Below are 12,659 nucleotides of genomic sequence, written 5' to 3'. Positions count from 1 at the left end.
TAAGAGGCCTAGCAAGGGTCTTTTTTCTTTCTTTTTTGCATGTTGATTTTATGGAACCAGCCCAATAGCCAACTTTAACCTACCATATTTCTTCGATTTTAAGACACACTTTTTTCCCCATATAAACATCTCTAAAAACGAGGTGCATCTTAGAATCGCGGGTGTGTTTATTATTTCTTAGAATCAAAGCTTTTTTTCTGTTGGTGGTACTGAAATTAGTGTGTGTCTTACAATTGATGTTGTCTTAGAATCGAAGAAATACGGTAATTCTGGCATACTACACAACCACAGGGTCATAGGTTTGCAAACGACACCATTCTACACAAAGTTAGCACACCTTTGCATTCATGCCATGTGACAGAGTTGCAAAATTATGATGCAAGGAAAACAGTGCTCAGGAGAGTTCCTAGCCATTTTGTCCATGTCCATTTCAAGAAACAAATATGAAATAATTATTTTAGCTCCAAATTAAAAAGAGGCTTTTAGTGCAGGCAGTGGTGTAGCGGAGCTGGGACTCACAGTTTGGAGTGGAGCTAAATGTGCATGGATGAAGGAGGAGGGTCAAGCTACAAGACCAACACCACTAGAATGAGATTAATATATTAAAATATTTATAACCCACCATATATCATTGGGATCTCAGAGTGGCATACAGATAAAATAAATTTGAAAAAATATAAAAGAATAAATAATTCGCACAACTAAAAATGTATTAAAATATTAACAAGCTAATGCCAGCACAAAATTTTAAACAGTAAGGACAATTAAAACTTTGTGCAACTTTATTTATGTATTTATTACATTTTTTTTATACCGCCCAATAGCCGAAGCTCTCTGGGCGGTTCACAAAAATTAAAACCATAAAAAAAAAAAAAAAACCACCCTTAGGGCAAATTTAGCTCTCAAAGGCTTTAACTTACATCATGGTGAATTCCGCAATGTGTTAGGCAGGATCTACACTACTGCTTTAAACTGTTTTATAAAAGTAGTGACAACTGTTGGTGCCCGAGACACACCCCATATACAGTTTTCAAACCAATTTCAATGTGTCATACCTTGCTGGGTGTAGATCTGGCCTAAGTAATCACTCTGGTTTTGCCCGTGACATTTGTTCTGTGGGTCCCCAAAGCTCTTTGCACTACTCGGGACTGCAGCTGCGCTGCAACCTTACTGCACTGTACTGCACGGCTCTCTTAAAATACTGCATTACTGAGGCTCAGGTTGTATGCTGCATCATGCAAGGCTGGGGACAGATGGACACACAAAAATAACAGTACAAGCAGATGTTCCTACCTGTCCTCTGTGCTTGGGCAGTAACACCCATTGGTTTTGCCATGTCACATGATCTCTCTCTCTCTCTCTCTCTCTCTCTCTCTCTCTCTCTCTCTCTCTCTCTCTCTCTCCACCAACAAGAGAGAGAGAGAGAGAGAGAGAGAGAGAGAGAGAGAGAGAGAGAGAGAGAGGTAATTTAATTGCCTGCCCTCCTTTCTGTGCATGAACACGCATGGTGGGAATTGATCCAAACTTTTTCAGGCACTCGGAAAGATAATCCAGGTTAGAGCCTTACATATCTCCACCCCTGGGGGTGGGAGAAATTAAAACAAAATTTTGCAAAGTAAAACACCCACCCACACCCACACCTGGAGTATGATCAAGAAGACCTATTGCCTAGAGAGGAGGGAGGGAGAATGAAGAATTACCTGTGGGGGAAGACATAAAGCACAACAGAACAAGGTGTGAAAGTGTTGGCAAGTATTTCTGAAAATTTGGACAATTGGATAATATTTTGAGGAATAAGTTGTTTCCATTAAAACGTTTTTCAAATAGGGGGGGAGGGATTTGCAATGATAGTAGAATGCTAGTCAGTGGAGGGCAGCAAAATCAAGGCCCATAATTTGTGGTTCACGGCAAAGCCACTGGATTGCAAAGAGAGAAGGAATGGGTTTGTGAGTCTTTGATTACTGCAAGACAATCTGCCTCAAGCTAGAGATGAAGTGGAAAACGAGAGGGCTGTGTTAGAAGCCAGAGGTGAAAAATGGTGCAGGCAAACAGAGAGGTCTGTGATGAAAGAAGCAAAGAGGTGAAATGGCACAGCTGTATACCTTATGAAGTTTGAGAATGATTTTTTTTTAAAAAAAAAAGTATTAATGGGGGCATGGAAATAAAGTTAAGTCTACACTGAATGTTTCTGGGCAAACATTTTTGGTGTAAAGGAGCACATGGATGCCGAAATGTTTCCATAAATAACCCCCCAAGGCGTACCCTTTCTGTGTTAATTGGCTGCCTCTTTCAACAGTTGTTCAGTGCTGCTTTTACTTTTCCCCACAGTTTCTTCCTCACAGCGTGATCCCAGCCAATCAGGGACCGTGTTGTGCATGTGGCAATGTCATGATGTCACACAACCAATAAGATTTGGTGACATGATTTCATCGCTGAGGGGAAATAAAGCCAATTCAGACTGAGGATGACTTGTGACCTCTTATGGTTTTAATTGTTTACTTATAAACCAGCCAGATAACTTTTCCTATTTCTTGTACACAAATGTTGTAAACAAATAAAATATCACGTTGCCTGTGGATGCATGGGGGAGATCAACATGGTTCTCATTGCAGCTATCACCTGGGCAAGCTATCCAATTCAGGCACATCTTGCCTGGGGTTATTTTCTTTTGTGGCTTTATACTCCATTCCTAGTAAGATGGGCAAACTCTCCAGTCCTGTATGCTGTCTGTCCATAAAATTTCCCCAGGGTGTGGGGGCTTAAGCACAGGACTGTAAAGGTGGAGGAGTCCATTTTATTCATTATTTAAATAAAAATTTGGGCTGCTTTTCAAAATAATAAAAGCAGCACAGTAATATTGAAATGTTTAACAGTTAAAACATTCAGATTTTCAAAAGCAGACAAATAAAAAGTTAAGGCCTCGGCATAAAAAAGAGAGACTAAAAGCACTTTGAACCAAACGCAGGCCGAAATTCTGGCTCAACTCTATATAAAAAGTGTAAGCAATGTTGTGTTAATGGTATAAAACACTGCAAATGCATCACACTGCCTTTAATGCCTTCTGTAAATATTTCATGCCTTAAAACTAGAAGCCTTTCCTGAAATATTGCCTCACAAAGCTCTCTGGATCCTCTTGGCAAGGGATTTTCTTTTTTAAAAAAATAAATAAATGCTGAAGCCCCCCTTAAGATGGCTATTTATGACTCACACTGTGTTAAAAATAAATGCAACGGTTGTCCTGCCTCCTTCCACATAACTGAACTGACAAACCTTCCAGTTAGCAGTGAAGATATAATCACACTTCGCAAATCCGTTTTCAGCACTAATGGCTCCTTAAACATTCAAAATGATCTTAAATGAGCATATTTGGGCAAACCGGCTGCCTCGTAATGCTATTTGTTCTTGATTCATCATGCTCTCAACGATATCTTCTGTACTAGTGTACCATTGTAATTACAATCTAAATAAAACTGCACTCGCCCAACAAAGTGAATCCATGCAGGTCAAACCAGTATTCAGAAGCATTAAGGTTACATTGGCTTGCCTGGTTATGCCATAGCAACTCAAGAGCGCCGCGTTAATTGGGAGCCACAGATGTGGGCAGTGACAAAGAAGCGACTGGAGGTTGGGTGAAAGACAAGCCGACATAATTGGTGTGAAGATGCAGGCAGAGCCTCCAGTGAAAAAAGATCCCCCAATGATTGCCAACTTGAAGCAATCCATGTTTCTTGCTGTAGGGGACACATGTTTGTCCCACGTGTCCATCAGATGGAGCTCAGAAGGTGCCAGACCAAATCTCACAATCAGACACAACATCTTTCTCCAAGAGCGTGCGCGCGCACACCCACTCACAAAAGCTTGGTGAATGTAGGGAACAATTACTCTGAAATCAAACCTGGGCCTTAGCTAGACCTAAGGATTATCCCAGGCAAAGGGAGGGGTCATCCCTGCCTGTTCCCGGGATCCCCTGTGTGTCATTTGGATGCACAGGGATGATCCCGGGATATAGGCCTGGTCTAGCCATGGCCCTAATGGATGAAATCAACTTCATCCAGGAGAATCGCTTTAATTAAGGGGCTCACGCACATATATAAACATGCATGCACACACGCAACACACATACAGAGTGACGGCTCCAGGTCTCTATGGGCCCTTGGGCACGTCACCTTCCATGGGGCCCCTTCCTCACCTTCTCACCTCTGTTGTCACCAGCTGCTCTTGCTCCTCGTCCATTTTCTCATCATTGCTACCGCTTACTTGGTGGCTTGACCGGCAGAGTGCCAGTGAGCAAGAAAGCTGCAGCATCTACTGTTCTTCCTTCTCAGCACCTCTATTGTCTCGGCCCGTGCAAGAAGCAGGTGAACAAGCAGGTTGGAATGGTGACAAGGAGGAGCATCTCCAGGAGGCGCTTGTCATTGGGCCCCTGCTGGGCCCTCAGCAGATGCCTGCCCATGCCTGCCCTTGGCACCAGCCCCACAGAGAAGTACACGTGGACCTTGTTAAAAATGGTTGTACAAAAAGCTTATTATTATTATTATTATTATTATTACTATTATTATTATTATTATTATTATTATTATTATTATTATTATTATTATCCTGCCTTTTTTTCTCCAAGGAACCCAAGGTGGCATACATAATCCTCCTCCTCTCCACTTTATCCTCACAACAACAACCCTGTGAGGTGGGTTGGGCTGAGAGTTTGTGACTGGCCCAAAGTCACCCAGTGGGTTTCCATGGCCGAGTGGGGACTAGAACCCGGATCTCCCAACTCCCAGTCCCAGTCCCACTCCCAGTCCAACACTTTAGCCACTATACCACATTATACCCTTAGTGTTCATCACTACTGGAGGGCAGGATGCTGAAAGTTTTCTGTTTGGGAACGATCCTGATCGAATTGCCCTCCATTGTCCCCTGACTACAAACTGAATCATTGTGACGCTCCAGTTTCATCCATGCATTTCTGAATGAACAGAGTTCTCCTGACATGATATATCCAATGGAAAGGAATGGAAAAGGAAAAGTTCCCAGCAAATACTCCCCTACCGAGGATTTGGCAAGTAAAAGCAACTGTTTATCTTGCCTCTTAGAAGACTGCATGCAACATAGACCGACCACACGGAGCATTTAGCCCAGTATTGTCTCCTGCAGTCTTCTCCAACCTGCTACCTAGAGAGATGTCAACTACCACCTCCACCATGCCAGAAGGCTTGCACAGACATTGCAAATTACCGGGCAAACCGATGTTGGAGGGCCTCTTCACACAATACACTTTTAGGTGTACAGCTTAAAAGCCATTTTAAGTGTTAGCTTAAAAATCTACGCTGTGAACATGGCAAGCATGCTTTTCACACAGTTAGCTATTCAGGGAGTCAAGCAGACACAGTGGCAGACTGGGTTTGCCCTTCATAATGTGCAAAATGGCCTGGAAGAACAAGTTTTGCTCAGCTGATTAAGAGCATAAGGACACAAGAAGAGCCCTGAGGCTGGATCAGACCAAGGGTCCCTCTAGACCAGGACTCTGTTCACACAGTGGCCACCCAGCCATCGGCCAGGGATCCACAAGCAGAACATGAGTGCAACAGCACCCTCACACCCATGTTCCCCAGAGACTGGTGTATATAGGCATGCTGCCTCTGCTACTGGAGATCGCACACAGCCATTAGGACTAGTAGCCATTGATAGCCTTCTGCTTCAGGAACTTGTCTAACTCCCTTTTAAAGTCATCGAAATTGGTGGCCATCACTACATCTTGGGGTGGCAAATTCCATATACGCTGTGTGAAGAAGTCCTTCCTTTTATCTCTCCTGAACCTCCCACTAATCAGCTTCATGGGATGACCCCATTGGGTTCTAGTACTTTTGAGAGAGGGAGAAAAATGCCTCACCCCATCGATTTTGCTCCACACCATGCATAATTTTGTACACCTCTAACATGGCTAGACTTCTGCAATCTGTTGTTTAAAACATTTCATTTCAAGACTTTTTTTTCCCTATGAAGGTTTTCTGAGAAATAAGGCTGTCCCAGCTGAATTCCTTCCCTATTCACAGTAAATCTTTTGGTGCACCAGTAGTTGCCACACACATATTTTTTGTGCCTGCACCTTTCTCAGTCTCTTCTGAACTCAAGAGTTTGAAGGATGTTTTCAAACTCAGAAGTGGGTAACACACACACACACACACACACACACACACACACAGAGAGAGAGAGAGAGAGAGAGAGAGAGAGAGAGAGAGAGAGAGAGAGAGAGAGAGACTATCTGTTTTACCATCCCTGTTTGGAGTCATTTCACAATAAGCCAAATACAAAATTACAAATCTTCCTCCAGGCTAGAAATTTTGAACAGTGCGTTCATATGTGCCCTGTAGCCTATAACTGGTCTCAACTGTACAACTTCCAAGACTTCCAGGAGGTCTTTCCTGTCAAAGCCGGGTGACAGAATCCAGTCCAAGCAATGCTGAGTTCAGGTCATGCTAGACACAGCTATTCCAGTGATGGCCTTTCCAGAGTTAGTTCAAAGAGCTTGTGTAGGAGAGGTTCCCAGTGGAATGTGCTCAGTGCGGCTTGTGCATTTGACTTCCATACAAATTAGTTCAATACATCCATCCCTGTAAGTCAGGGGTGAGGCACTTGTGACCCTCTAGATGTCATTGGACTCCAATTCCCACAATATCTAACCAGTGTGGCAGTGACCAGACATGATAGGAGTTGTAGTCCAACAACATCTGGAGGACCACAATTTCCACAGCCCTACTTTAAATGGATTTATATTACACAGGGGGAAAATGTTCCACTAATCATTATTTTTCAATTGCAAAAATGGACAGTGGAACTGTTGTTCCACTATCACTTCTTGTTTGGAAAAAATCTGAAGAGGAGACATTAAAAAGGATGTTTTGGAGATCATACATGATGCAGGGTCACACTGCCTGGCTGCTGGGTCTACTGGAATGATGAATTCCAGCATGACTGGCCCATAACTTGAGCCTCTCAAAGTCACTGTGCTTCTCTAGCAAACTATGATCTCTACCCACCAGCAGACAACCGTTGCTGCTGTTATTTGGATGATAACGTAAACTAGGAGAAAAAGAGGGGCTATTCAAGAGAATTTCCATTCTTACCTTCCTCGTCTTCTGATTCACTGCTTTATTGCATAAACCAAAGGTGGGCCAGAGGCCATTTTTGCTCTCTATCCCCACCCCACCCCCCGCCGTGGGTCAAATGCCACAGGGCATTGAAAAAAGAACTGCCAGCTTGCCTCTGAGTTTTTGCCAGCAAAGGAAACCTAAATCATGGTATGTCCACTTTAGGCTTCCGTAGTGGTTTGACACTGATAATCAGTGGCAGACGGGCAATGTTTTCACCACCAGTGCAAATTTGTACAGCTGGCTGGCAGTGGTGATTGTGATAGGTAAAGGTGGCACCAGATCTGCCACTGAGCCAGCTAATTGTAGCTGCCCTCCTCATGAGTATACCATGTATGATGCACGTATTTACAAGACATGTAACACACCTGCCGTCACACTTCACGTTTCCAAGAACGTGCTGAAAATAACCTTCAGAATCCCATAGAACGGATTCACAGCATCGTAAAAGAAAGGCAGCGTTCTCCTTTTGCGTCCTGGACTTGTTTTCTTGGGCAATATTGAAGCCAGTTGCAAAGCTGTGAGTCCCCACTTCTTTTAAGGCCGAAGCTTTAACATACATAATGGAGCCTCTTGTAAAATTACTAGCCACAGTTTTCTGTAACCCCTCGCAGTGCCGTTCAATAAAAGGCCCGTAATTATTACCATAGCAACTGCAGCATGTGGTGTATATGGTAAATCTGTGAAACAAGACTTTGTTTTAAAAAGGCACCACATATTAATTTGTAGTGTGTGTGTGTGTGTGCGTGTGTGTGTGTGTGTGTGTGTGTGTGTGAGAGAGAGAGATTTAATTTTTCTAAAAGAAAGATATTTTCTAAGAATCTCTCTGCTTGTTCTCAAGTACACTTTGTCAGTTTTCCCTCTAGAATTCTTCTCCCCTCCCTCCTATGTTCTCATCCAGCATCTATATATTATTCAAGTTTAGATTTGTGCGAAGAATGTAATTTGGACTAGCAGGTATCGAATGAGAGCATGCAGAGTGCTTTCTGGGAGGCCATCACAAGATGTCTGTTTCCATCTTTGTTGTTATTATTATTAGGTTACATTGACGAAATGCAGGCCTGGAGATATTCTAGGAAAACAAAATCTGTTTATCTTGGTTTTTTATAGGGCCAGCATGCCCACATGCCCATCCGTTTTTACCAAAGAAACTCAGCACAATTATTTTCAGCTAATCAAGCAAGTCACTCATGCAAAGGGTGGACTTTCCGTGGCCCTGACAATCGGACATTTCTGGCCACTGGTCTGTACACTGCTTTACACTCAACATGGATTATATTGGGCTAGGAGTGTTTGGATCAGTCTGTTTCTGGCAATCCATGGTCTGATCTACATGATCACTTAACAGCATAAATCACTCCCTTGGTATTGCAATTCACAAATTCCTTAATATAATGGTTTTGTTTAACTGCAGGGTTTTCAAATACTTTTAGTGTGGTACAGTTCACACACACTCTGCAGTGTCCATAAGGGTGATTTCCCACCATCTTACCACCACTTACACTGGAATTCGAGTTGCCATACGTCCCGGAAAACCAGGAATGTCACGGTTCCCAAGCATTTCCAAAATGTCCCAGCCAGTCAGTCAAGAATCCCAGATTCCTGTTCCAGCCAGCCGGAGAAATTCCATCCTCCAAAATGGTGCCTTGAACCTGTTCAATGGAGTGTAAGTCTCTACATTGAAGTCTCCTCTAGCTTTTGAGAACTAGTGGAGAAATGTAATTTAGTGTGATTTTTTTTCTGTTTGTTTGCTTAAACTGTTCTTTGCCTGTTATTTATTTGCAGGTGCTTAAGTACTTTAGGCTGCAATCCTATGCATACTTACCTGGGAATAAGTCCTATTTAACTTAATAGGATTTGTTTCAGAGTAGACACACATAGGATTGCAGTGTTAGATAACTAAAGCTTAGAGGGCTTGCTTGCTTTCCCTAGACGTTTACACATTGCTCAGTTTTTTTAAAAAAAATCCTAGCCACCCCACCCCCACCCCCCAAAAATTGTTCTGGTTTTGTGCATTCAAAATATGGCAACCCTAACTGGAATATACCAAAGAGGGAGGAGCTTTCATTGTGCTATGTACAAGTATGTCCCTCAAATTACGTGTACGTTATATGCAAAAACGGGGTCCTTTCTACACTGTGGGATTTCTGACAAAAGATGCCTGTGTTTGCAAATTACTGACCTTATCTGGGTTGTGTACCCATCATAAATCAGAGGCACTATCACTCCCTCCTCCTTGATTTGCTCCAGTTTTGGCTCCAATAATGTACTCCTGTCCAAGTGCTTAGCTTTGTACAATGCCTGCCTCTGGACCCTGTTGGGATATCCCCTTTCCTTAAGTTGTTCTGAAAGAATATTAGCATGTGCACAAAATTCTCTTGTATTGCTACAGTTCCTACATAATCTGATCATCTGGGAATAGGGCAGGATTATATTGAGCTAGGAGTGCTTGGATCAGTCTGTTTCTGGCAATCCATGGCCTGATGTACATGATCCCATCATAGTAAAGCTATATCCCTCCTGCACGTTTATACCTCGTAGGACACACAATGACATTTGTTGCCATTTTTAGGATAATGTGGAATAAAAAGCAGGAAATAACACCATGAAAGCGGTATATGGACTGTGTAACGTGCCTCAACAGTTCTCAGTGCATTTCAATACCGCTGTAAAGCAGTAGGCTAGATCTAGCCCATGACACTTTTGTACGTGTTCATACATCCCATTTTCATTTCAATCTCCAAAGGAGATTTTAATAAATAAATAAGTACAAATTCCAAGGTATAAGTCACTTTCTCATCCACACGTTAGTCTGGGAGGTGCAAAGGACTTCCGTATATTGGGCTGGAGGGAAAGGCAGGAGAGTGAAGAAATGGCCTGAAGAAAAGGTAACCATGAATTTACTAAAAAGAGTCTTCTTCTATTATTTCATGGTCTATTCTTTCCTTTTTATTCTCTCAGTATTTTAACACTTAATTTTAACTTAAATTTAAATTTTATTGTTCTAACTCTGTATTTTAATCTTATATCAATTTCTGCTGCGTGGTTTTATCCTGGTTGTGCTTTTTATACTGTATTTTGTAATTGTGCTTTTAACCTGTTGGTTGTTTTATTGTGGTTTTAATTTTTGTGAACCGCCCAGAGAGCTTTGGCTATTGGGCGGTATAAAAATGTAATAAATAAATAAATAAATAAATAAATATTTTTGTTCTGCATTTGAGCCAAAAAGACACCCCCCCCAAACTGGGTGCACACTAAACAAGTAAGTACAGAATAAAACCCTAAAATACTACTAAAACAAATGAACACAAATCCAGAATACTCCCTATTCCTCCGACGTATTCCTCCAACCCTCAACATGAGTTGTGAGTGAACATCACTAGAGGCAGATCTACACCAAGAAGGATATGACACTTTGAAAACGGTTTGAAAACTGTATGTAGAGTGTGTCCTGAGCCCCAACAGTTGTCACTACTGTTATAAACTGTTTTAAAGTGGAAGTGTAGATCCTGCCTAGGAGACCTAACTAGCTTTGCTTAATATTTGCATAATTTGCATAACTTATTAAATTAGTTCCACAATGAAGTGAATCCAAAATGTTTTCACACACACACACACATACACCATTTCTTTGGTGAGATTGTGTGTGCATGAAAATATTTTCTCCATGATTTAAGGACCATCCATACATTATATGGAGGCAAACCTGGCTTTGACAGTCAAATCATGACTCCCCCTTGAGTCTACCTGTACAGTGCATGTATGTGCAAACATGCATTTGTCACATTCACACTTTACCTTTTTAAATATACACTTGAAGTGTCTTAGGTGTACACCTAAAAAGATCTGAAGTGCTCCTAGGGTGTCTCACTTAGAAACTGAGTTTTAGACAGTAGAGGCTGGTGGCTCCGATTTTGTTGAGGCTTTAAGTCCATTCTGGGTTTTACTCAGAACCAGCCAGAACTCTAAAGAAGCTATCTATGGTGCTGAACCCATTTTGGGGATAGGGTCCAACACTTCTGATAGTTCTTTAGAGTTCTGGCTTGTTTTGACTGAAATCCGGAGCGGATTCATCACTCCACTGGCCAAAAAATAACACCCAAACAGTGGCACATGACAGGGGCAGTGGCAAATATTTGCAAAAATCAGCACCTATTTTTTTAAATATACCCAGAGAGTGGCTGGCCAGCTATGTACATGGTGACAGATGCGCACATACATACATATATATATATATATATATATATATATATATATATATAATTTATTGTTGTTTATTCGTCCAGTCGCTTCCGACTCTTCGTGACTTCATGGACCAGCCCACGCCAGAGCTTTCTGTTGGCCATCGCCACCCCCAGCTTCCCCAAGGTCAAGTCTGTCACCTCCAGAATATCATCCATCCATCTTGCCCTTGGTCGGCCCCTCTTCCTTTTGCCTTCCACTTTCCCTAGCATCAGCCTCTTCTCCAGGGTGTCCTGTCTTCTCATTATGTGGCCAAAGTCCCTCAGTTTTGCCTTTAATATCATTCCCTCAAGTGAGCAGTCTGGCTTTATTTCCTGGAGTATGAACTGGTTTAATCTTCTTGCAGTCCAAGTCACTCTTACAATTTTCCTCCAACACCACAGTTCAAAAGCAGCTATCTTCCTTCGCTCAGCCTTCCTTATGGTCCAGCTCTCGCATTTATATCTCACCATTTTCCCTCCAAGGAACCCAAGGCGGCGTACATAATCCTCCTCCTCCTCTCCATTTTATCCTCACAACAACAACCCTGTGAGGTAGGTTGGGCTGAGAGTCTGTGACTGGCCCAAAGTCACCCAGTGGGTTTCCATGGCTGAGTGGGGACTAGAACCCGGATCTCCCGACTCCCAGTCCAACACTTTAGCCACTACACCACACTGGCTCTATTCCTTTTCTACAACCAAGTGGTGCTTATTCCCAAATAGGGCAGCAGAAACTAACTCATTTTATTCCTGTAGTCATGTTGGTGCTTTGATTTAAGTGAGTTTAAAATATGGAAATCATTGGTGAACCCTTCCTCACCCTGCCCCAAAGAAATCAGGAGAAAATTGACCCCGTTTTTGCAGGATGAGGGCATTTTTTGAGAAACTGATGGAGGGATTTCAGCCCAGTCTTAACTATAATTTGGAGTGTGTGTGTGTGTGTGTGTGTGTGTATGTGTGTGTGTGCTGGCTCTACAATCAGTCACATAACTGTAGGTTTCAAACAGCATAGGAAGAAAGGGAAGCTCTCCCACTCTCAATACAGAAAGGACTCTGGCTGCTTTCACAGCTGTATCCTTCAAATCCCCCTCTTGACATCACTATAGTTCAGGGATGATTTTGTTGAACAAAAGTGAGATGTTCATGATTACGAGAAGAAATCAGTTTGAGACAGGAAAGTGCACTTCATTCTCTTTTGCATCTAGAAAGTTCAGTCAGAATGTATCCTGTGGTGTATGCAGCTGCTATGTTTTCTATAACAGGGTCTCGGTATTTCATAATGATTTATTTACTA

This window comes from Elgaria multicarinata, chromosome 2, assembly GCF_023053635.1.
Source record: "Elgaria multicarinata webbii isolate HBS135686 ecotype San Diego chromosome 2, rElgMul1.1.pri, whole genome shotgun sequence".
NCBI lineage: Eukaryota > Metazoa > Chordata > Lepidosauria > Squamata > Anguidae > Elgaria > Elgaria multicarinata.
This window is presented reverse-complemented; position numbering follows the sequence as displayed.